The sequence below is a fragment of the Protopterus annectens genome, chromosome 3.part0 (assembly GCF_019279795.1).
Source record: "Protopterus annectens isolate FY-2018-M chromosome 3.part0, PAN1.0, whole genome shotgun sequence".
Classification (NCBI taxonomy): domain Eukaryota; kingdom Metazoa; phylum Chordata; order Ceratodontiformes; family Protopteridae; genus Protopterus; species Protopterus annectens.
The window spans coordinates 636,709,611-636,736,128 of NC_056731.1; the positions used below are offsets into that span (position 1 = coordinate 636,709,611).

Below are 26,518 nucleotides of genomic sequence, written 5' to 3' on the forward strand. Positions count from 1 at the left end.
CTTCTTCTGTACTTAATGGATTACCACCTATGTGGTAATTTGTGGGTACTTTGTTTTTGCCAAAGGGGATGACACTCTGGCACCAGTTGTCTGTTTCTATGAGGCCCTTTTGAAGGATGCTTGTGTCGGCTGGAGAGTCGATTATGGCGCCCAGTTTGCAGTCATCTGCGAACTTGGTCAGCCACAGTCCTTCCGTGTTGGCCTGTACCTCTGAGAAATATATACCGAACAAGAGAGGTCCCAGGACTGAGCCTTGTGGGACACCACTTGTAACTGGTTTGGAGTCTGACATGGCTCCAGCAATTCTAACCATGTGGGTTCTGTCCTTGAGCCAGTTTGCAATCCATCTAGTGACATAGGGGTTTATATTTAAGCTGGTGAGCTTATCTACAATGCCAGTGGGGTATATCGAAGGCTTTTGAGAGGTCCAGGTAGGCTGTGTGGACCACCTTCCCCTCGTCAATGGCCTTGGTAACTGTTTCAAAGAAATCAACCAGGTTTAAGAGGCAGGATCTGCCCTTAACAAAGTCGAACTGGGTAGGATCCAGTGTCTATAGGTCCCCAATATCTTTATTTATGAGGTCCATGATGATCGTTTCCATAGTTTTGCAGACTAAGCTAGTCAGGCTTATGGGGCGATAGTTTCCAGGATCCGTTGAGGCACCACCTTTATGGAGAGGGACCACTGTTGCTGTACGCCACTTTTTGGGCACATATCCTGTAGTAAGGCTGAGACTAAACAGTAGTTTTATGTTTGGGTTTAGCTCTTCTTGGAGTTCATGTAGGACGCAGCCCGGGACACCGTCTGGTCCCATTGATGCTGTGTTTTTTGCTTTGGAAAGGGCGGCTCTTACCTGAGCATCTGAGATTTCAGGGGGGCAGCACTCTTCTGGGATAGATATTTGCCCTTTTGGTGGGGAGGGGGGGAGAAGTTTGCGCTGAACCTGTCAGCTAGGATGTTGGCAATGTCTGTGGGTTCAGTGTATTTTTTGTCATTTTGGACTAATTCTGAGCATATCTGGGAATTACCACCCAGGTTCCTAACATAACTAAAGAAAGCCTTGTGATTATCCTTAGTGTCCTGTGCAATTTTTCTCTCGAAGCTGGCCTTAGACAATTTTATGAGTGCCCGTAGTTTTTTGCTAATACTGATCAGTGATGCCTTCCCTTTTTGGGATTTTGCTCTATCATTTAGTAGCTTCCTCCTTCTATTGTATAGTTTGTTTATGGCTGGAGTCCACCAGACAGGACGTCTGCCTTTGGAGGATTGGGTCTTGGTTTTATTTGGGATCGCATGATCCATGCATTCCTGAAGGTGTTCATAGAATGCGTTTATAAAGGATTCTGCGGTCTGGGCCATATTTTCCACAGGCAAAATGTAAAGAACACAACTCAAAGCTGAAGACGTTCTCACCAAAAAAGCAGATAATAAAGACCAAAAAATGAGAACAGTCACCACGAACAAATCACTTCTGTAAACAGGTCCAAAGATAGTCACAATTAAATCCAATAATGTCCACCATAAAGATGTAGAAAATCATTTATTTAGAACATGGGATGAGCGCTTTCGCATAGTTAGACTATGCTTCATCAGATGCAATAACATAAAACAATTCAAGGGTAAATAAATACCCCATATTTTGGCGGGCTCATTAAGTTAAATCTCAATTATCTCTTAACTAAATTGACAATCATCATGACGTTCAATAAATTGCATTGAAGTCAGTGCATATTTTTTTCCTTTCATTCAATGCAAAACACACGTTACATAACATTTCAAAACATTTCTAAAAATTCATTAAGAAACCAAGCTTTTACAAAATTCAAAGGATACATAAAATGTGCATACTTCAAAAATACATATTTAATAAAATTACTAAATAAAAACGCTAACTTTAGAGCGTCTAGTGCCCGCAGATAAACTGCATCAATTACTTGCATAAAACTTCTACAACGAAATCAAGTACTGCCTCTATACTCCTGGTTCCTCAAGTATGTGTATCCATATAAAACCCGTACCTTGATCACTAGCAGTTCTGTGAAAAAACAAATACTTAATCCACAATTCCATCGGCGGGGTAAACTCCATACAGAAGCATCAACACATTGTCAACATCCCTACGAGGTGAACCTCACTTCATTCGCTGATGGTATCACATGTCTTTGGTGCTCTAAAAGGAGTGCCTCTAGCAATGAGAAGTTATCCCCCTGGTCCTAGTGCCAAGCCCTTAACCTATAGGCGAAAAGAATTCAATGAACACCCAGCGTTCTACGCATTCAAACATACACAACTTAAGAATCTTAATGATGTTCAGAAAATAAATGACAATTCCTACTACTTAAGTTATATCAAATGCGACTGAATATATATAAAAGGCAAGGCTAAATGCCGTATAGGCACATATACTAATACTCTAGTGTTATACTGGGAATAACACCTAAAACTTCTACAAATCTCAATGGGTGTCATATACGATAGAAAATTTCATGTTACAAAGTACTTATTGAAACAAAATTTTATGTTGCAAAGTACTTATTTGGTCAAACTGCTAAAAATCATAAGTTTACCATATATATTTCATAATAATAATCTAACTATGCGAAAGCGCTCATCCCATGTTCTAAATAAATGATTTTCTACATCTTTATGGTGGACATTATTGGATTTAATTGTGACTATCTTTGGACCTGTTTACAGAAGTGATTTGTTCGTGGTGACTGTTCTCATTTTTTGGTCTTTATATTTTCCACAGGCCCGGGGGCTTTGAAGGATTCCACCTCGGTTTTGAGGAGTGTGAAATTTGCTTTAGAGAAGTTTTTCACTGTGGTTTTCTGGGCAGGGGGTGGGGTCGGGATGTGAATATCCAGTGAGATTAGTTTATGGTCTGATCTTACCAGTGAGGGATACACTTCTGGTCTGGAGCACAGAGTCCCCATGTTGGTGATGATCAGGTCCAGTATGTTTTCCCCTCTTGTGGGAGTGGTAACAAGTTGTTCCATAGCATTTGAGTTTATAAATTCTAGGAACCTTTGGGCTAGGGTGTTGGAGCTAGAATAATGCTCCCAGTCTATGTTTGGGTAGTTGAAGTCACCCAATATAATGGTGTTTGGAGACCTTCATTTTCCAGTGTTCTCAGGAAGGCCGAGTGGGGTTCCTGGGTTTGGGAGGGTGGTCTGTAGCAGGCTATAAACTGGAAGGCAGTTTTACCCACTGTTAGTTGCACATGGATAGTCTCTGATGCTTTGCCACCAACCTGGAGGTGTGGGTATCTTTGATGAATATCGATACTCCCCCTCCTTTTGTGGTTCATTCCAAGTTTTGGGGCCGAAAAGCATGGTATGAGGTATAACCTGGTAGTGCTGGGGTGCTCTTGGGAGCCCTGAACCAGGTTTCTGTTACTGCACATATTATTTTGGAATATGAATAACTTCACAGGCATAGACAAAAAATAATAGTATTGAATTATATTAAGCAATGCAGCATACAAGGGGTGCTACAAGAGACATGTTTGGAAAGAGGTAAGCATGTGAATTTGATAAAGAAAGGGTTTCAGGTTGGTTATTCAGCAGAATATCAGGGACAAAGGAAAATGGGACTATTTATACTAATTGACAGAGGAGTTCCAATAGTGATTGTCTTTTTTTCAGCTTTTTCCCGGTAAGGGGTCACCACAGTGGAACTCCGGTCCGCTAATGATTGGCAGTAGATTTTTACGAAACGCCTAGGTGCCAGCTACATGCTAAGGAGAGTTTCGAGTGTGTGCATCTTGAGGTTTAGACTTCTGGCATTGAGTAGCATTACTCTTAGTTTCTTATCCCTTGTGATACCTATGGAGGTGGGTTTGTCTTTGAGCCTTGCCTAAAAAAACTATGGGGTAGCAAGCCTTTGCCAATATCCAAAAGCCCAGGGGTGACAGGTGCAAGCCGTCCCTAGCGAAGCATCGTGGCTTGTCGAGCATATTATCCCAAGCTGAAAGACATTGGATCCCCTTTGAATGACACCAGTACTTAAGCCATTTGTTGAAATTGATCATCTTGTCTTCATATTGTGGCATCATTCTTGGTGAGGGTAAGATGCTACTCAAGGTCAGGGTCATACCGGCCTGGGCTACATGCTCAGAGAGCTCCTTTATGTCTCTTTTCATGTAGTTCAGGGAGGTACGTCTCAGGTCATTCACACCAGCATGGACAATGACTGAGTCATATGTGACCTGAGTGCTATGTGGTGGATCCTCGCCTGACAGGCTGCTCACTGTGACCCTCTCCTTGTTCAGCCTGGTGAGTGTGCCTGACAACAGAGTCACCTATTACAAGTGTATCAGGTGTGTTGTTTAGTCTTAAGGGCTGTGACTGTTCACACTGGCTTTGTGAGATATGTGTTGCACGTGTTTTTTCTGTGATTATGTGTTTGGTTTGCTGTCATGGTAGGTCTATGTGAGACTGGAATTGTAGTGAGTGTGGTTTCCTTCTCCTCCTGACTGGTTATGCCAGTATTGAGTTGAGAGAGCTTAGCCCAGTTTGGCTATATGGTTGCATCTCTCACATGTGTTTATTGTTGGGAGGAGGAGAGGGTTGTCTGTGTACATGAGGCAGTTGTAACAGCCTCAAGATTCCCAGATTCACCAGCTGGACCGAGAGGAGATTGTCTACTCACCTTTGCACATGCTAGAATAATATTGGGAATTCCTTAATAATTGAAAACAAGGGCCAGTGGGGAGTGAGGGTATAGTGCTTTTAATTATTAGTGCTGACATATAATTGCTTTAGTGAGCAAGTGCCAGGTAACTTAAGTGCAATGTGTTACAGGTAACTTAAATGCAAAAACGACAAACAGTAACTTTCTTTCAAGTGAAACAAGGAAATAAGTACAGTAAGCAATGCAGATATCACTAGTGATCCACAGAAGTGCTGAGAAGCCGCGTATTAGGTGGAATTAGTGTTCCAGGGAAATAACAAGCAAACAAACAACAAGCATATAAACAAAGCGAGATTCAGCAGTTTGTTATAAAAATAATTAGAATATTTATAGTACAGCTTTTTCCAAATGTGTTTTCCTTATGCATCTGTGTGTCATTGTTATTCTTCATTATCCCTTGTGACCGATCTACAGTAGATTAAAGCAGCCTACAGTTGCCCTCCCTCTATTTTTTTATTTCAATGTGGCTTTGTTTTTATTGAAAGTAGAACATGCTTAAAGCTAGAAATATATAATTTTCATTCATAGTAATATTAATAAAAAATAACTGCAAAGAAAGGGAATGTTATAAGAAAAGTAAAGAATATCACAATACATGAACAGTCTGGGTGATGGTTAAGAAAGGTAGAACAGATAAGGGAGAAATAATCAAACACAGTGGATAGTGTAAACTAAAGTGACAAGTCTCACTTTGTATGTGTGCATATAATAAATTACTTAAAATAAATAAATACTAGATTTGAAGTAACTCTAGATTTATAGGATTAGACCTTAACAATGCTAGTATTTTCTGAGGCATCAGTCAGCACAGAGAATTATGACACTGTCAATAAACTAAAATAAAACCATGGTCAGTGACGTAGTAGGAGTCAAAAAAATGTCTGCATGCATTTTAAAGAAACCACTTCCATTAAAGGAGCTGTTTTGACAGTATAGTGAAACCGAACAACTGCAAGAATGTACCAGCATTTCATCTGCTGCTAATAAAAGGCTCATTACTGCTGACTTACCCTCACAACAAAGACTTTAGAACTAATAACAGTAAAGGCAGTATAAGTGAAAGAAAAATTAATACCCACTGCTATGCAGGTGTGCAGTCAACTGTTTAAAATGATTAGCAAGTTGAGAAATCAAATCCAGTTTTACAACTACACAGAAGAATTCCTTCTGTATCTGACAAACAGTTGATAATTTGATAAAGCATCAGAAGAATGTGACATAAAGGAAAAAAATCTCTATAGTAATACCATCAGCTCACTTAAAAATCTAATCAAGACATATAGAGGGAGAAACATCTCACCCATGATAGTATCCTTTGGGAAGTCATGCATCCCTGGTAACAATCCTATTGACAATACACCCTTTAGAGTTGAATCAGTAGTCAGGGACTTAGGGACACAGATAGATAGTAATCTAGCCTTTGATCATCACGTGTCTACAGTGGTGAGGAAATTATTCTATGTTGCTCAACTTATAAACAAAGGTTTGGTATCTAAGTCTAAGGAAGTCATTGTTCCACTGTATTCGGCATTCATGAGACCTATCATTGAGTACAGTGCCCCCTTTGGTATGTACCTAACCAGGCATATCCAACAATTGGAACGTCCACAGAGGTTCCTCACTCAAAGCAAGTAATATGTCCTATGCTGACCACCTCAAGGCCCTATCCCTGCATTCTGTCTCCTACAGACTTTTGAGAGGAGATCTATGCCTGACATACAGTTCATTGTCAGACCCCACTCTGATGGACCTCCTGCATATCCACAAAACAAACAGTACCAGAATTACTTATTCTAAAGACTTAAACCTTGCCTGTGACATAAATAGGACCTGCTGGAGAGATAGGTATGTATACCAGAGACTACACCGTCTATGGAACAGGCTCCCCATCCATGTGAAGCAGAGTTCCTCTCTAACCCAATTTAAGTGCAACTTGGACAACTGGATGGGAAACCAGACATTTATCCCTGGTTTGGCACCTATGTCTCTAATGCAAACAGGTAGCCTGTAAATGGTTCATCTCCCAGGCCCATGCTTACTTATCAAAGGTGTCAGAACTTGTCAGAGATTCGGGATGTATGGCTAGGCTCAAAAGGCTCTTGTGGTCATTAGCCTAGTAAACACCTATGAACCTATGAATCCTCCACTGGAATTCAGAATAATTCAAATAAATTAACTGTGTTCAGTAAAATAGACCTCAAGTCAGGCTACCATCAGCTTGAACTCCACCATAACAGTAGGTCCATAACTACTTTCTGCATATACTATGGACTTAGCAGATATAAAAGGCCAGGGGACAGTTGTAACAAAATGCCATGCCATACAAGACAGCAGATGTAATGCTGCCAGCTGTCAGCCCCTGTGCAAGTTTCCACTGCCCCTCCCCAACCTGTCAGTAGCCAAGGTAGTTCCAACCCTATTGAGCAGCACCTTCTTGGACATAAGCCATGGAATCTTGCTGGCTAGGCTTACATAGGCCTGTGGGCTGATAGCCTAGTACCTACCTATGAACCTATGAACCTATCGGATCATAGCAGTAGAAGGCAGAATAGCTCCAGGTCAGCTGTGGAGGCACTCCAGACACCAACAAAGAGAAAAAAAGATAAAAAGGAATATATATATATATATATATATATATATATATATATATATCTCTATATATATATATATATATATATATATATATGTATAAAGGTATAAATACCTCTTACAGAAAGACTAGGCATGTAGTAAGAGGTCAGTGTTTAAATGGTTGGAGAGAAGTAAATAATACCATGAGAATTCAAGTGTTTACATGATATGTGTACACATGTTACACAAAGGCAAAGAGGCAGAATAACTGTTCAGTAGCATACATAAAACAAACAACATTAAATGATACAAGTGAAGATACTGCACAATGGCAAAGGAATAGAATAGTTGGTCAGTAATATATATAAAGCAACATCATGGTTTCAACACTGCTAATATAGATTCTGCATGAAGAAAGTCAGCATATTAATGGACTGAGAATGCAGCCAACAACAGTTTACAAAGACAGTGAAAATTAAACATATTGAAGTGTGACCCTCAGAAGTATAGCAATACAATAAGGCTGGGTCCTGTTGAACTGAATATTGTGATAATAATAATAATAATAATAATAATAATAATAATATATTATGTTATTCCACAACTGTAAAACTAATTTCTCCAAAGGTGATCAGTTAGTCAGGACTTGACTCTGTATCTGTTCGGTTTACTTCTTAGCATAGTTGAGAGTGTGTTCTATGTTGGCAGATTTAGGAATATCAGTTAGATGGAAAGCAGATTTTCTAAGACTCCCAACAGGCCCTCCTGGTTGTAGAAACAGATAATAGCAGGCAGTTTGGGGTGTGAGTGCAGGTGAGCTAAACTGAGAGTAGGAAGGGATGGAATCTGATCCTGTCAGGATCTTGATCGAAGATTAGTATGGCTGTTATACTATATACATGTTTTGGTTTGTACTGTAGTGGAGAGGCTAAGTATGTCTGGGCATGGGAAGTATATATGGTTAATGGAAAGGATAGGACCTAGCAGTGGCTAGAATAGCTTTGTTGTCAAGGAAGGATTTGGCTCTATAATGTTTATACAATGTGAAATATTTTTGTTGTCACATGTCTTATGGACTCCGTTTCTTATATAGGAGTTGTGCCTAGAGTTATAATTGAGAGTTAACAATTCTTAGTATTGTGGGCTACAAAAGTAGGAAATGTAGGGATAAAGGGCAATGGTTTAGCTTTGTAGTTACTGAGGTGGAGGCCCATACTATGTAGCAAAGTTTGGAGAGAATGACAAGAAGATAAGAAAAGGAGACTGATAGTATCTAAGGAATGGCCCAAGGTGGCAAATTCAGCATTGTTCACCTATTAGCTTTGCTGTCTCTATGGGGTGTACCATATTGTTCACATAAACAGATGTGAGGTGAGACTGAGCCATTACACATGCAGCTTGAAACCAATTGTCAAGACAAAAAGAGAACTATGAGAGTGCATTACACGAATAAATAATATTGTTAATATTTTGTAGTGGTGTGGGATATGACACTTTGTCAAATGCATTTGGTAAGTTCATTAAGATTAATCTGATGAGCTTACTAGAGTGAAGGTCTTCAAAAATATGTTTGATGAAATTGAAAAGGGGAGTATTTGTTCCATGGCTAACCATCTGCAATGTCAGGACCCGTTAGAGTGAGTCTCGAAATGCAGACTGAATGGCCAAAAGAATAGATTATTTTCTAAAGATCCCACTTCCAGTTCTTTTTTATCTGTTGCAATATTTACTACTTCAAATACAGTTTGTTTAGACTTTGATGTCCACTTTCTAGTAATTGCTCTTTGGCAGCCACCAGAATTAAACTTAACAAGGCCTTACTATGTGTAGGCAATTCAAATCCTGTATCCCAGCAGTGCAAAAAATATTTCCTTAGTTAGACCCATTTGTTCATCCAATATTTTTGACAGAGTACTCTAGTAAATTTTTTAAATCTGCCAACGCATTATATTCCCAAAACATATGTTTCCAGTTACCACTTTCTTCCATATCACACCTCCAACACTTGTCATCTACATGAAGAAAACTTATTTGGAGTCTGCTTGGTGTAAAAAAATACCTATGCAAACACTTCCAAGCAAAAATTATAAATCTTCTATACTTTGTTGCATATTTGGGAGCCACACATATGTCCTCCCATTGTTTCCTTGTGAATTACTTATTCAATCTCTCTTCCCAATCTTTTCTAATCTCCTCTGATTGATTTGTATAGCCATCATGCAATATTTTATATGCCCTACTAATTATCCCTTTTTAACAGTCGCTTCTGTTGTAGAATCAACTAAAAACTCTACCAGGGCAGGTCTTTTACTTAGGATTCCCAGTCTCTTTCTCTTTGCCTATACTCTGATATCAGTCCCTGATATGGAAGGCTGTCTCTCACCTGCAGTCCATATGTATTCTCAGCTTCTTCCCATTCTGTTACCTTTCCCTCTCTAGTTATTTGTTCCCAATACCTTGCTTCCTTTGCCAGTTTTCTCCATTAAGTTTCAGTCTCCTCATCTGTTTTCTGTACCCTTTATTGCAGGCATGCCTATTGGCAGAATCTCCTTTCTCCATTCTTGTTTTTTCTTAGTTCTTAGAATACTTTCTGCTACTTTATGAATATAATATTTTGTATAACTGTTGTTATCCTCCTTAGGAATCTATGTCCAACATCCCGCTCTCTCCTTATTTCTTGAATTTCCCCCTGGTTCATTATCATCCCTTGCCACTTTAAATTATAGCTTACTACATGTAACTTGTATGAGTCTTAAATTTGCAGCTTTAAAATATTCATTCAAATCAAGTAATCCTAAGCCACCTTGTTCTATTGGAAAGATCAACTTATCCCACTTTATCCTAGCTCTCTTCCCCTTCCAGATATAATCCTTTAAATCTTAATTAATTACTGTCCACATCTTTTCCTTTGGTTGATAAAAATATGCCTGACCTGTATATAAAGCTAAAGTGACTAAAACATTTTCACTGGTTGTATTTTGTTGTCCATAACCATGAACATAAGCTTCTAGTTTCTCAGTCATTGTATTATATTTTGTTTAGTCTCTTCCCACATATCCTTAGTTGACATAATAGTTGACCCATACTCCTAATGCTTCATTTTATCATGTCCCCATAATTATGGGTATTGCTGAACTAATTCATGAGTAGGTACATAGTTTACAGCTATAGCCTTTGTTTTGTATTCATTAATTTTATAGCCCCTAAAAAACTTGAAACTGTCTCAGAATGTTCCACAACACAGAGATTTTCATTCTGGTTTTATCAGGTACAAAATAATATCATCTGCAAATAAAGCCAACTTTTCTTGATTACCATACCAGTTATATCCATGAATTTTTGAGCTCCTTGTTTTCTTTGCCAATGGCTCTAAATAGAATGCAAATAACAAAGGAAAATAAGGACACCCTGCCTGCTTCCTCTCTTCAGACACAGCTTACCAGTGAGGAACCATACCACTTTAATTTGTGCCTCCAATCACTAGTATATCCTCCTAATTAACCATATTATTGTATCAGAAAATGCAAATGGTTCCATTGCCCTACTTATAAAATCCTGGATTACTCTGCCGATTACTTTCTCTGAAGACCCACCAACAGCAGTATTTTCTTACATTCTGCTTGCCTCTGGATCATCATTGTTCTATTAATGTTGTCATATGTTTACCTCCACTCTACAAAACCACATTGATCCATACCTATCTATTTTGGCAATGTATTTGACATTCTTTTAGCTATTATAGAAGTAATCACATTCTAATCATGGTTTAAAATTGAAATAGGCCTATATGAAGCTGGGTCTGATGCGGCTTTACTGTCTTTAGGTATTATAGACACCACATTTTTCTTCCAGGATGTTAGTGTTTCCCTTCCTTTTAAAATACTGCTAAACAAAACTTTCCAGATCTTTATCACTTTCTTTACTCCTAGCTTCCAAACTTGCAAAGGAATATCATCTATTCCTGGTGACTTTCATGCAGCTTGATTATACATTACTGTTTTTATCTCATCTCCTCCTGTCTTAACTGTTAATTGTTGAGCCTCATCTACCTCTAATTTGGCATACTTAAGTCATCCAAAGATATAACCATTTGTACTTTTTCTTGATTTCCACATTCCTCCATTTTACACAAACTTTCATAAAATTTATAAAATATATCTAATACTCCTGCAGGATCTCTGGTTATTTTTCTTGTTATAGGGTCTCTAAGTTTAGCAACAACCCTTTCTACTTTCTGTTGGCTAAATTGTTGTGCTAAGAGTTTTTATGCTCTGTAGCTATTATCAAAAAACAGTTGTTTAACAGCAATCTTTCTACACTTATACATATTATTTCGATACACTCTTATTTTCTTTTTAGCACTCCCCAGTTGCTCCTCTTCTTGTATTGTGAGATTCCCCTTATTCTACAATACTTTAAATGTTTCAGCCCTTCTAAATAATTCTTGTTACTTCTTAAACATATCTCTTTTTCTTTTATTTCTTTCATATTTTTAAACGCCAATTTTATTTTATTCCACTATCTAGCTATAACTTATGAAGAAACATATCTTCTCTAATAATTCTCTAATAATTTCTACTACACATTCCTTACATTTCTGTCATTTTAACAGGTAGGTGGGGAAGCACCAATGTCTCATTTTTACTTCATTGCCCTGCATTTTTATCTTAGTTGTTATTGGTGCATAATCTGAAATAGTTTATGTCAAAGCTGTCAATTAAATGCACATGTTCCTGTGAAATATAATTTCTGTTTAGTCTTGCCCAGTTATTGTACTTTGGGGAATAATATGTAAATTCTCTGAGTTCCTACCACTGAGTTCACATATTCCACACCAAATATTTTTATAAATTTCTTTAGGAATCTACCCTGTTTTGTTATATTTTCCCTTCTAGGTCTCCCAGATGCAACCTTACTGTTGCAAATCAAGTTTCAGTCCACAGCTATAAGTAATATTCTGTGCTGAAAGTAATTTCTCCCAAAATTTTCTTGATCTCCATAATAGCAGTTTTAGGTGGAATATAAATTCATGCCAGGCCCAGCATAATGCTCCTCCCTTGTCAGTAGCCCTTACTACCACAAATCTACCATTACTATCTTTTTCCTCTTCTATCACTAAGCCGCGGTGGTACGGCGGTAGCATTGTTACCTCACAGCAAGAGGTTCTCCCGTTCGATTCTCGGCGTGGCTTGGGAGTGCCTTCTGTGCAGAGTCTGCATGCCCTCTCCGCGGTTGGGTAGCGTTTGAAAGACATGCGTGTGTAAATGGGCATGCCTTTGTTGAAGGTTGGGCATCGAGCTGGCACCTCGGCGTTTCGTAAAAATCTACTGCCAATCATTAGCGGACCGGAGTTCCACTGTGGTGACCCCTTACCGGGAAAAAGCTGAAAAAAAGACAAACAATCACTATTGGAACTCCTCTGTCAATTAGTATAAATAGTCCCATTTTCCTTTGTCCCTGATATTCTGCTGAATAACCAACCTGAAACCCTTTCTTTATCAAATTCACATGCTTACCTCTTTCCAAACATGTCTCTTGTAGCACCACTATTTGTATGCTGCATTGCTTAATATAATTCAATACTATTATTTTTTGTCTATGCCTGTGAGGTTATTCATATTCCAAAATAATATGTTTAGTGTTGCCATTATGATAAGACGTTATTATTCAAACCCAATTATATATGACAGTTTTTTAAATGTTTCCAGCTTTTCTGTTACATGCACCCACTAATGTTTGGCATATTCATCCCTTAAACAATTGTTTCTTCTCACCTCTGTTTGAACCTATGCCATATTTTACAAGACTTTTTGGTTTAATGAAAACCCTCAAAATAAATAAATAAATAAATAAACAGAACACCCCCATAACCTATTAACTTAAAAATCACACAAAACTATGTATATTTTCAAATAATGAAGTTTAACCCTCCTGATAGGAACAATTGTCCAAAACTGACAGCTGCACCAACACACATTAATTAACCTATAATTAAGGTTATCTATGCTTAGACACATATTACAACCTGGGTTCTTACTTACACTATTTGCTGTCTCTTATTGTCTTATGTTTATTCCCTCTCAAATGTGAAAAACAACTTCCATGTTTTCAAAAAAAATAACTTTTAGCCTTAAAAAGTGCATTGGCTATCTTTAAATAAAACTAAATTACGCATTGTTCTAGTAAATGCATTGCATATTTAGTTACTGGAAAAGCTGATATCTCAAATCTACTTCCAATAATTTTAAATGTTTGTTTTTTACTGAGCAACTTGCCCTTGTACCTTTTAATTTTATGTTTCTCTCAGCAAACAATCCCCTGGATTCAGCAAGCCCTGCATGGTGTGCAGGATTAGTGCAGGAGCTCCAGCAGGCAATATGTCTGTCATGCAATCCAAGAATAAGCTGTAGGGATGTGCATGAGCACTCCTGCACTAGTCCTGCACGGACTCAGCCCCTGTATGCAAATTACCCCATTTGCAGGTGAAAGCCATGCAAATGAGGTGAATTTGCAATCCAGGAAGCCGAAAGCCGGCCTTGCAGGACTAGTGTAATCTACAGAAATGTACTTGGTCAGTAACCGAGTACATTTCTGCAAACTACAAAATGGAGCCATGACAGCTCCAAATAAAGGGTGGATATTATGTAGTAAGCATGCCAATGGCCAAATATATGGCCATTGGCATGGAAAACTGTTGCAAAAATAAAAAAAATGAACTTTTATTTTTTTTAGCCGATCTTGGCTGTTTAAGCATAGGGCAGCAGCACACAAACAGGATCAAAACCAAAATCACTATTTTTCCATTATACTCAATGGCAGGCAGAAGACAACATGGTCAGTGAATAGTGGTTGCTAAGGGGGAAGGCTCAGTGTGGGACCTGTAACTATGCATCAGCAGGCAATCCTATGCAAATGAGGGTAATGGTACTGAATCCCAGATTTCCCCTGCATGCTTGTCAGCACCCAACAGTGTAAGAGCAGTAATACCTTGGTGCAAGCCTAGGAGTTAGCTGACATCATAGGGGAGTGTTTCAGGCATACTGTAAGTGGATTGGAGCCCTGTGGCTTGGGTTTGCCCTTAGCTTAGCAGAGCTAAGCAAGGGGGTGTGTCTGAGGCTGCCTAGCATTCTTTACATTGCCTAAGCAGGTGTACACATCTCGCACTGGATTTTAAAGGAAAAAAAATGTAATCCAGGAAATAGCAGCTGTGTGCACAGTTAAACATTGTGTTTGCGTGGTGCACCCCCAGGCTTAAACAGGAAGGCAATGGGAAGGGAAAACAGCAGTAAGAAGGTAATCTAGGGGAACTAGCATAGCTGGCAGGTGAAATGTATCAGAATCAGCCAATTACACAGGCAGCAGACCAGCCCAGCCCAGAACTATAAACTATGCAAACACCTTTCCCTCTGTTTTTTCCCACATACTCTACACTACCGGTGTATACAAGCAGGGGAATTTTAACAAACAAATGCAACAAAATGATAGGGGTTGCAATAGCTATCATACATCAACATGTGGAAGAGGCTAAGGGTGGTGAGGATGAGAATGCTGTTGACCAACCCACAGTGAGGAGATGGAGAAGAGTGTACAGACCCAGGGCAACCTACCAGGTGCTACATGAGCTGGAGATAGTGGAGCGCTATAGGGTGGACAGGGACCTCTTACAGCAAATTGTTGAGCTGTGCCAGCCACTCCTCACACACAGACCTAACAGAGGGGAACCCATCCCAGTAGATACCAAAGTATGTATAGGCCTAAGAATACTAGCTACAGGTACCTTCCAAAGGTCAACTGGGGTTATCATGGGGATCTCACAGGCATCAGCATCCAGGGTATTTCACCAGTTCCTGGATGCCATGTCAGCACATGCCAGTCAGCACGTATATTTTCCCAACATCCTTGAGGCATTGGCCAACAATATGCATCTCTTCCACCAAATAGCAGAATACCCTGAGGTAGTGGGTGCTATAGACTACATGCACATACACATCAAAGCACCACCTGGTGAGCGGGTTAGGGTCTACATCAACCGCAAGGGCTTCCCCTCCATCAACTGCCAGGTTCTGTGCGATGCCCAGGGCATTATAATGAATGTGTGTAATGGCTGCCCTGGAAGTTATCACGATTCTCACATCTGGCATCTGACGCAGCTGAACCAGAGATTTGCCAGTGAGGACATCCCTTACGGTCACTTAGTGGGGGATGCTGGTTATGCACTGGAGCCGTGGCTGATGACACCTATCAGAAATGCACACACACCCGAACAAGAACTCCATAATAAGGCACACGCACAGACCAGAGTTGTAATAGAGCATGTGTTTGGGATGGTCAAGTCATGGTTCCAGTGCCTGGACACATCCAGTGGAGCCTTGCAGTACTCCCCAGCTACATGTACTCAAATTGTCATCGTATGTGCCATGCTACACAATATGATTCTGTGGAAACAGCTGCAGCAGGAACAGCACGGGGCAGGGCCACACAGCCTGCCACCACAGCCAAGGCCTGCACAGGCACAGAGTGACTCAGAGGAGGCACAACTTGAGCCTGCCCCCGTAGGCAGAAGGAGGCATGCCCAGTATGCCCTGGCCTTTGCAAAGAGGCAACACATAGCACATACATTGACACAGGAGGGACCCAGGGACTGACACCACTCTCTGACTTGCACATACAGTAAAAGGGATGCCAAACATGACACTACCTGTACTCAACCATATATAGGGAGTGTACTATGTGCAGCTGACATAGGCACCCCTCCAGTACCATCCTCAATACTGGCACACCAACAAGGTAAGTCACTCTCCTTACCAACTGCTGAATGGAGTAGTATGTGTTGTTACCTGTATCTATGGTGTGAGCATGCAAGGGAATTGGGTGGCTGAATGGGATACCAGCAGATAGTAGACACCTATAGTTGCAGCATGAAATGTGTAACAAATATTGGTGTCACCATAGTAGCCAGTACTACACATGGTGACAAAACCCACTGCAGGAAATGTGCTGGGCCACATGTGTGTCCATATGACACACACATGCCAGTCAGGGAGGTTCACATACCCAACAACAGTCTCAGCCAGCAGGACAGGTGTAGACAAACACAAACAAAGGCTATGCTAAGGCCTCTAAATGATGGCTATGGGTAACCTCCCCCCGCACAGGCCTACACAGACAGACTACATCAGGTCAGGCAGTGGGATATTAGTTCTGAAGGGTAGGAAGTCAGAAACTAATATGTAGGTCAATCAAACCTACACTGATATGCCTCTAGTCAGCATGATAGGTTAGAATACAGAATGAAATATAGTACCTGACATACCAGTACAGTCATAGCAAATGTGTACAAGTGTCAGGTGTGCCCCTCCAATCCTAAGTAGAAATGTAGAAACAGTCAGGTGTGCCCCCCCAATCCTGTGTAGAAATGCAGAAGCAGTCAGGTGTGCCCCCTAATCCTGTATAGAAATGTAGAAACAGTCAGGTGTGCCCTCCCAATCCTGTGTAGAAATGTAGAAACAGACAGGTGTGCCCCCCGACTCCTATGTAGAAATGTAGAAACAGTCAGATGTGCCTCCACAATCCTGTGTAGAAATGTAGAAACAGACAGGTGTGCCCCCCCACTCCTATTTAGAAATGTAGTAACAGTCTGGTGTGCCGTCCCAATCCGATGTACACAAGTTGTAACAGTCAGGTGTAACCCCCCCAATCCTATGTAGATATGTAGTAACAGTTAGGTGTGCCCCCTCCAGTGTAGTAACATGTATGTGTAGGTATAATACCAGTGGAGCACAGATGACCTGAGGTGGCCAAGGTAGCATGATAGATTGTAGCATTTGTACAATATGCAGGTATGCATGTGTCAGGTTGGTGTGTGTTTCATAATGTGTGAGAGAGGTCAGTATGTATGCATGTTGAGGTTTGACCTGGTGGCCATTGCCCACTACTGCCGATGACAGGGCCAAATCCTCACAACTGCGGTGCCAAAGACAATTCACCCCAGTATAACACATACTAGCAGTAAGCCATTGTAAATGTATGGTGGTAATATGTGTCACCATCTGCAAGTTGGACATGGCATGACTGTTGGGCTAGATATACAAGCAGTACACAGGGAAAAGTACCCCAGACATACAGTATATAATATGTAACCGTGAAATGGACACACCCTTGGAAATGTACATACAAGTATGCATCACTTTAACTGGCCTTGTAGTAGGGAATACCGATATCATCTGGCCGAACACTTGCAGATCACAAAGGTGATAGGACTGATGTATTGGGAAATAGCTGATGTCCCTGCACAAACCAGCATAACTGGAATGACCCATGCATATCTGCGAGTCAGATGCAAGTAGTGTCCATAGCACACATGCAGCCAGCTCACCCAAACAACACCCACAGGTACCTCTCTGGTCATATCCCTGCTGTTGAGAATGGGTACTATATGAGCCCCACCTGTGTATGGCAATAACGAAAGAATACAGCATGCAGTGCAGGTGTCCCATAGAGGTGTGTCCCTAGCTGTAAGTAGCACCCTGCCAGCATCCACACCACCTGATCAGTACTGATAGAAAGTATTGTCATGAACACCTAGCACACCTATCCTGTCATTCCAGGGAAATATAATGTATGGCAGTCTGGGACTGTTGGACTGACAGAATGCAACAGCCTGCTACAGCTGGCCTGCATCACCACCAAATGGCCTACAGGCCTCTGCCAAAGGCCTGCATCTCACCCGTACTGCCAATGTATGTTATGTCATCTACACACAAAAAACAACATACCACACTCCACATAAGCCATATGCAAGGCCAAGTGGACATACCATAGTAACATGTCCACTATATCCCACAGTATGAACTGTGGACCAACACTAACACACATATGAGGTGATAACTATAGGGAAACTATCAGAGAATGTATGTATAATGTATGGAAGAGGATAGAATAATACAGGGGGGTGGGAGCATGGGCAGCATGGAATGTGCAAGGTCCGACACACAGCCATGTGCACATACTATCCCTGGATGCAAACACAAATACGGGTGGCTACAAAGCTGCCTATACACCACAAAAGGGGTAATGTCCTGACTTATGACCCCTGCCTCTGGGTAACATGGGTGAATCTGTACAGCTGTGAGGTATTGCCACAGCAAGATAAGGCCATACTGTCATGTTGATGGATGTACAAGTATGGGATCCCCTGTCAGCACTGTACCAAGGTGCTGAAATGGATACACAGACCCAGCAGCAAATGTCTGCAATTCCCCCTCCAGAATGGTATAACTTTCTATGAATATGTAGGCATGTGACCACAATACTGGACACAGCTGCATTCACCCTGTGTTCCCCAGGACATCACTGTGAGCAAAAATGTCCACCTGACAGTTCTTGAGGACATAAAACATCACAGTGTATAACAGTACACATGTCTGAATATCTCTGCTAACACCCATACCATGTAGCAGAAGCAGCACAGACATAATCACATACAGTACACACTATCCCTTGCACAGTTTGACCCCATATTACTAATTGATCTACAGATATCCTACAGAAACAGTTTGCTACCTGTAGGTGTAGAACACAAAGGTCTGCACTGGAGTACAAACTACCTGGAATGGATCCACACATTCAATACAGAAGGGCATACTGAGCATGCTCACACACTTAGAGAAATGAAGGCAATGTCAGACAACAACATACTGAAAGGTCATACTGGGCATGCTCACACACTTAAACAAATGGAGCCCATGTCTGCCAACAACAGTGGACCATACATATCTGACAGTTGCCAATGTTAGTGCATACACTCCTCATTATCCACCAGTCATGCTTTGCACACACATTGGATAGGAATATGCACATATATCCAAGGATAACACACTATAATATGCCAAAAGTACACATACATAGATGTGTGGAAGAGAGTGACAGTGGCAAAGAGCCTTCCATCATGAGGCCTGTCCCACCCAGCACAAAGCCAAATGGCTACAACCACATGATGTGTAAGTGTCACTCACTGTAGAAATTAGCCACTAGTATCCTTCAGCATTACAGACTCCGTGGTGCAACTGGTAGCTGTGCAACATGACTGTACAAGGCAGTAGTCATCTAGCAGTTGTATACATGTACCTGCGGAATATAAACCTGTGTGTGCCTGAGTGTGGTGTGTCTACCTCTAGCTGAATGAGTTATGGCCCATGCACACACACACTCCCATAGTCCTACGATGACAAGCCTGCTGATGTGTTTCACTTTGGAATACACCTTTGGGAAAGGAGTAGCCCAATAATCTCTGTGGCATGTCCTATAACTGCATAATGCTGTAGTGTGATAAACTAGTTAGGTAGGAGTTCTAATCCCAGACATGGCAACTCTGTGTGTGTGTGTGTGTGTGTGTGTGTGTGTGTGTGTGTGTGTGTGTGTGTGTGTGTGTGTGTGTGTGTGTGTCTCTGTCTATGTAGGAAGCAATGCTTTTTAGGCTAGTCACACTCACGACAATACAAATGCCCTACTTTGGCAAGCTTGCTGATGTCATTCTCTTTGAAATACACCTTTGGGAAAGGAGTAGCCCAGTAATCTCTGTGGCATGTCCTATAACTGCGTAATGCTATAGTGTGATAAACTAGTTAGATAGGAGTTCTAATCCCAGACATGGCAAGTGTGTGTGTGTGTGTGTGTGTGTGTGTGTGTGTGTGTGTGTGTGTGTGTGTGTGTGTGTGTATGTCTGTGTAGGGAGCAATGCGTTTTAGGCTAGTCACACTCACGATAATTCAAATGCCCTACTTTGGCAAGCCAGTTGATCTAATTCACCTTGAAATACACCTTTGGGAAAGGAGTTGCCCAGTAATCTCTGTGGTGCATCCTATAACTGCATAATGCTGTAGTGTGATAAACTAAGTTAGGTAGGAGTTCTAATCCTAGACATGGCAATGGTGTGTGTGTCTCTGTCTGTGTAGGGAGCAATGCTTTTTAGGCTATCACACTCACGACAATTCAAATGCCCTACTTTGGCAAGCCTGCTGATGTCAGTCACTGTGAAATACACCTTTGGGAAAGGAGTAGCCCAGTAATCTCCATGGTGCATCCTATAACAGCGTAATGCTGTTGTGTGATATAGTACTTTCGTAGGGCTTCTATTCCCACACATGGCAAGTGTGGATGTTTGTGTGTGCGTGTTTCTTTGTCTGTGTAGGGTGCAATGCTTTTGGGGCCATTCACAGTCACTACAACCTCAATTGACCTTCTTTGGCAAGCTTGCTGATGTCATTCCCAGTGAAATACACCTTTGGGGAAGGAGTACTCCAGTAATCTCCATAGCATGTCCTATAACTGTGTACTGCTGTAGTGTAATAAGCTAGTTAGTTAGGAGTTCTAATCCCAGACAGGGCAAGTGTGTGTGTGTGTGTGTGTGTGTGTGTGTGTGTGTGTGTGTGTGTGTGTGTGTGTGTGTGTGTGTGTGTGTGTGTGTGTGTGTGTCTGTCTGTCTTTGTCATTCGTATCCTGTGTGGAGGTGGATGTGAGTGTGTAACAACTGGACTCATTGTGGAGCGGGTTTTGAAAATTTCTTATACGGTGGCCCTATTATATGTCACAATGTCCACCTTACAAGGATAACAAATGTGAAATAGGCAAGAGGCTGGGGTGCCAATCCATACCCCTACATGTGACATCAAGGCCTGGTGAACAAAATTAGCAACCTTTGTAATACCTGGAGAACACTCTCAACCCATGTCTCATACACAAACACACTTGCCTAGGTAACAACCGCTATGTTTGTAGTACCCTGCATATTGCCCACAGATAGTAACCATGGTGTGATTGCAGAGGACTACAGAGAGCATGGCACCCTGTTCATCAGTACAACAGGCATGTACATGCATACATTGTGCCTTCCCTATGTACCCCACTGGACACCTGCAACACCTGTGGTGCCATCAAATGTGACCCACAAAGGAGATACCATGCCTTAAACACATGGCCTGTATGGACAGATGCCACTGACACCAGGGAATACCTGTATCATGCTATCAATGTAGGTGCAGGGTCAACCTGCTGTCCATTACCAGTTCCCACCACATGAGGCCAGGACTGGCACATCTGCTGATGACAATTTGTGTACACAACATGGGCCAGACACCCCAGGTACAGTTCCACATGTCACTGTACATGCATGTGGGATGTGTGCACATCCCAGACAGCATACATGTCATGGAATAAAGAACACATACATGGCAAGCATTGCACAGCAATGGCCAAATACAATAGTTACCCAGGTGACTGGATGGTGAATACAATACCCAGCTGTGTGGTCCAATCCAGACACTACACCCCTGAACCATACTGCAGACCATTGTCATGTGCCCTGATGCCAAGGTATACCCTTCACCTAGCCTTGTATAGCCTTCTGGCACAGTCAACCACTACACACCCATGAAGCAATGCACGCATGCATGTCAGTACTGGCACCCTGTGTCTGTGTGTGTGGTGTATGATGCTTTTGAACACATTCACACTCACTACAACTCCCATTGGCATACAGAAGCATGCTGTCTGATGTCAGACACCTTCACATGCCCGTTGCCCATATAACCTCTGGATAACCCCTGTGGTGCATGTGATACCTGCACATTACTGTATTGTGGCAAACTAAATAGTTAGGAAGTGTATTGCTGACCTGCCAAGTGTGCCAGTGTGTGTGTGTCCCTGAGAGAGTGTGGCTGTGTTGACGCTGACACCTGTTCATGTGGACAGGCATGTGTACTACACCTACCGTATCGCTATCATATCACTGTTGCAGATGGCACTCACCATTACATATACATTTGATCAGCTCATCAACATGTAAGCTATGTGGCGCATGCAATAACTGCATAGACATGTGATAGCAATACATAGTCAGTTATGGGTTTGAAACCCTGTACTGGTAGGTGTGTGACACAAACATGCTTAGGTTTTACTCTCCCACTCCCTCCCTGACTTACTTTGTCTCTGTCTGTCTCTCTCACTTCCTCTCTGGTGGATGTGGAGAACTTCACCTGCTTTGCTTAGGCAGCAGCTTGTGTTTTGTAAGTGATGCTCATAATCAGCTGATGGCCTCTCCACGAATTGCAGCCCTCCTCTAGCTGATTGCATGTGGAACAACTGTGGTAACATTCCCACAGACAATTGCATGGAAACACACTCCAATATCTAGGAACATCATGTTGGTCTTGGGCCTTTTCATTCACTGTGAGCAGGACCTAGATCTGGTGTTTAGCAAACAGCATCACAGATGGATATGGGATTTACCTCTAACAACATACACTGTGGAAACAGGCCAACACACAGAAGGGGGATGTGCCTGACATGACTACAGAATGTAAGTGTGGCTATCCTGCATTTGGAGTAATGTCAGTTTAACAGGGTGTGTGTGGATATGGCTGGTCTACATGTTTTAATACCTGTCATGACAGTGCTATGTTTTTGAGGAAGCCCCCATCTGTAGGGTCACCTGCAGACTGGGCAGTGTGTGGTGCCTTTTGTTTCTTGTGTTACTCACAGAACACCTATCTGAGAACTGCAGAAGCATAGTGTGAGGATTGCAGTCAGCAGACAGCCATGAGAGTTACTGACTTCATATCCTCATAGGACAGATGTCACAACAAACCCTGTTACAACAGTAAATGTATGAGGTTATCACAGCAACATGTCAATATTGACCCTGTGTTTGTGCCTTCAGCCACAACTCTGTCAACCTTTGTACATATGTCATGCAGTAAGAGGTAGATATGTACTGTGCACCATTATTTATTGACATCATATCTGATAACAAGCCAATGAGATATCAGACTGCTACACATGTTATGTATAGTACGGGTCATATCTGAGGACATAACCTGGCATTCTGTGGTAGTGTTTACAGTACTGCTGTCTGTGTACTTATGGTGATTGTTGACAGTGTCTGTATTGCAAATATGTACCTTGGCCTGTGTACAGACTGTGTTAAATGTCATTGTTCTTGGTCCTGTTCTATCTGATGTTACATGCTGCTCCTGTGTATGGTACCCTATTGGCTTACATGTTTGTAGGGCCAAACACACACATGTCCCATACCACAGACAGGCATCGGACCACACTGTGTAGTGGCCAAGTATATGTAGGGTTAGTGTGTGAGTGGCACATATGAGGATGGTGTTGATCAGACTGTCCATATACTGTAATATTAAGCTAGCTTACCATATGTGGCTGTGGCTGTGTTCACATTGGTTGTGGGGCATGCACTTTCACACAGGTGTCTATTACTCTGTGCTGTGGCATGCCTGTAGAGCCTGCTATATTTGCATGTACATGTGTATTCCCCCATAAGAAATATAGACCAGTGTTGTTGCAGTCTGTCTGTAGTTTGCACAGTTCTCTGTTACATGCCTAGCAGCTTAGTGTACTTATCCAGTGTGATGTTATGTCCATATATTTGCTAGATGTACTGCTGCTGGGCCACCATAACTGTCATGTATTACTGTCAAAGCAGTGGGATGCTGTACAGATGTATGTCACTTACTAGTGGATAGTATATGGCCATGTGACCTCTGCACCAGCGGTTATTATGTGTCAGGACAGACATGAGTGTGTGAATGCATAACCTATGTAGGCATACGTGTTCCAGTATTTATGTGATATACCCATCTACATGGCTGTCAACATCCACATTGTCAGGCTTGGTCCACATGTCTTGCACTAAGGAGTTCTGTGTATACCCCTGGACTGACGAGAGTGTGTCAGACTGTCCACATTTATTGACCATATCTCTGCTGTAGTCCACAGGATCATTACTGTGCTAGCAGTGGTACTGTACTAAGATGTCCTTAAGATGTCTGTCAGTAGCCAATGGGGCACATGTTAAAAGCAGATGTGACCTCCCACACACAACATGTCTATTAAGACAATCCCTATTACAGTAGCAACAGTCTACATCTATACCTGCAATACATACCTGACATCCTCTTGCACTAAGAGGTTGGGACTACTGGGGCTGAGGTAGCCCACTCCATGTTCTGGACATATGGTGAACATATATGTACATATAATTATCCATATATCTATATAGATATATACAGCTATACATATTGGCATACATAGATATAGATATACATATATATATATATATATATATATATATATATATATATATATATATACATAGATATAAACCCTCACATATATACATATACACAGCAATATATGTCTACACATATACAGATATAGATACATATGAACATATACTTATGGATATCTACTTATATATTGACAGTAATAGGTATATCAGAATATATATGTATGCACATATAGATATCTGCATATATAGCTACATAAATAGGCATATCTGTACACATAAGATGTGCATACATATATAACTATATATTCATATACCTATATATATATATACATATATATATATATATATATATATACACACACACACACACAAAGAAATCTATACATGGCCATATATATGATGCACTATACTGATGTGTATACAGACATATGTATGAATATACATGTGTATGTACATGTAGACATATATCAACATATACATATGTATATATCCATATCCCTGTCATGTGTAAACATCACGGTTGTGTATATCTTCCCAGATGTATCTCATCATATGTATCCGATATGTGTACATTATGACTAAACAACATATGTGATGCAACAGTCGTATTAATAACAAGTACTACACAATTGTGGACATAAAGGCAATTGTTCAATACTAATCAATATGTGTATTGACAGATATATTGAAAAAACAACAGCTATCTTTACAGTGGTCATGGCATAGTGGTTTAGTGCTGTGACTATAGTGCACAGGGTCCTGGGTTCAAGACCTGTCAGGGCTGTTCATTTTGTTGCTGGGTAGAATAAGGGCTGTCAGATAGGGATTGGTTAAGGCAGTTTTGAGCAGCTTTAAGTACGTTTGTGTGGGTTTGCATGAAGCTAAGCAGTGCTAAGCAACGGGTAAATGTACAGGCACTCACACAGTGTAGGCTTCACTTACCAGTGCACAAATCAGCTTAGCTGTTATATTGTAGCAATGTTGATACCTGCTAAGCATGGCTTAGCCCTGGTAACCAGTTCACACCACCCAGTCTGATAACATAGCAGGGTAATGACATCTGTAATAAGTGTATGCAATGCCATGTACAATACATGCGCCTATGTGCTGTCATTACAGTAACAAGGGGTGTGAGTGTCATGTCTGGGACACACAAGTATATGAGGCCTGTACAGCACTGTTATCCATGTGAATGTGTTACATACTGGGGTAGTAGCCCAGGGTATGTGCTGTCACACTGGCATGTAGTGTATCATGGCAGTACTACTGTTGACAGTGCTTTCCCAGGCAAGAGTAGAGTGTTAAATGTAGTACTGACAACAGGCACACCTGCAGGCATAGCTGGACTCTGAGGCCTCTGTGTGTATCCCTGGTGTGTGAGCTGTGTCACACTATATATCCCCTACTGGATAATGATCCAACATGTGGAATGTAACTGTAGACTACTGTCTGTACAGCACATGTTAGTGAGGGCTTCCAACATGTAGTTATGGCATACATATTGTTGTCAAATGTCTATCTGTCAACACATTCATCCTACTTCATAGCTACATTCCAAGAAGATAACTGTCAGTCCCTGTACAGATGTGCAGATCGCAGGTATCCAGCTGGGATATGTACAGGCAACCTATGCTTGATTGACACTGACATGTCTGCACAGCTGTGTAAGAACTGGCACATATAGGAGACAACACCCTGTATGCACCACATGTCATGGGTACCTCCACTACACTACCACAGTCAACAGAACATGCTTGGGTACAGGTCTCCAGAACAGACACTAACCATGTGTTGTAATACATGTTGCATGCATGTCAACTTGATCACCTCAGTGGCCATGTGCAGGAGGCACCCAGAGGATTGGCTGATGCATGTCACTCTCACCTGAGGGTCACCACAGTGGTGTCTGTTGATAGATTGCCTGCTGCCACATGGCAGGTGGCAGGATACCACTATACACACATCCCCTACACAACCCATCTCTCCATGGACAATAGCACACAGCTATGACCACATGCAACGATGCACCCTAGTATTGACACATGTGTACGTGTGCATTACTGAGTATAGCAGTGTCTATGTGTTAGCACACCTGTACTTGGGAATTCCATGAGGGCCTTCACAACCACTGCAACACCCATTGCCGTAGTCAGTTGTGGCTG

At 41.4% G+C, this 26,518-nt stretch overlaps 1 protein-coding gene across 1 annotated transcript in view; it reads right to left on the reverse strand.

Annotated features, from left to right (window-relative positions):
* The window catches only part of AOAH (acyloxyacyl hydrolase), a 1,217,970-nt gene that overhangs the window by 130,166 nt on the left and 1,061,286 nt on the right, over positions 1-26,518 (reverse strand). The window lies entirely within an intron of this gene.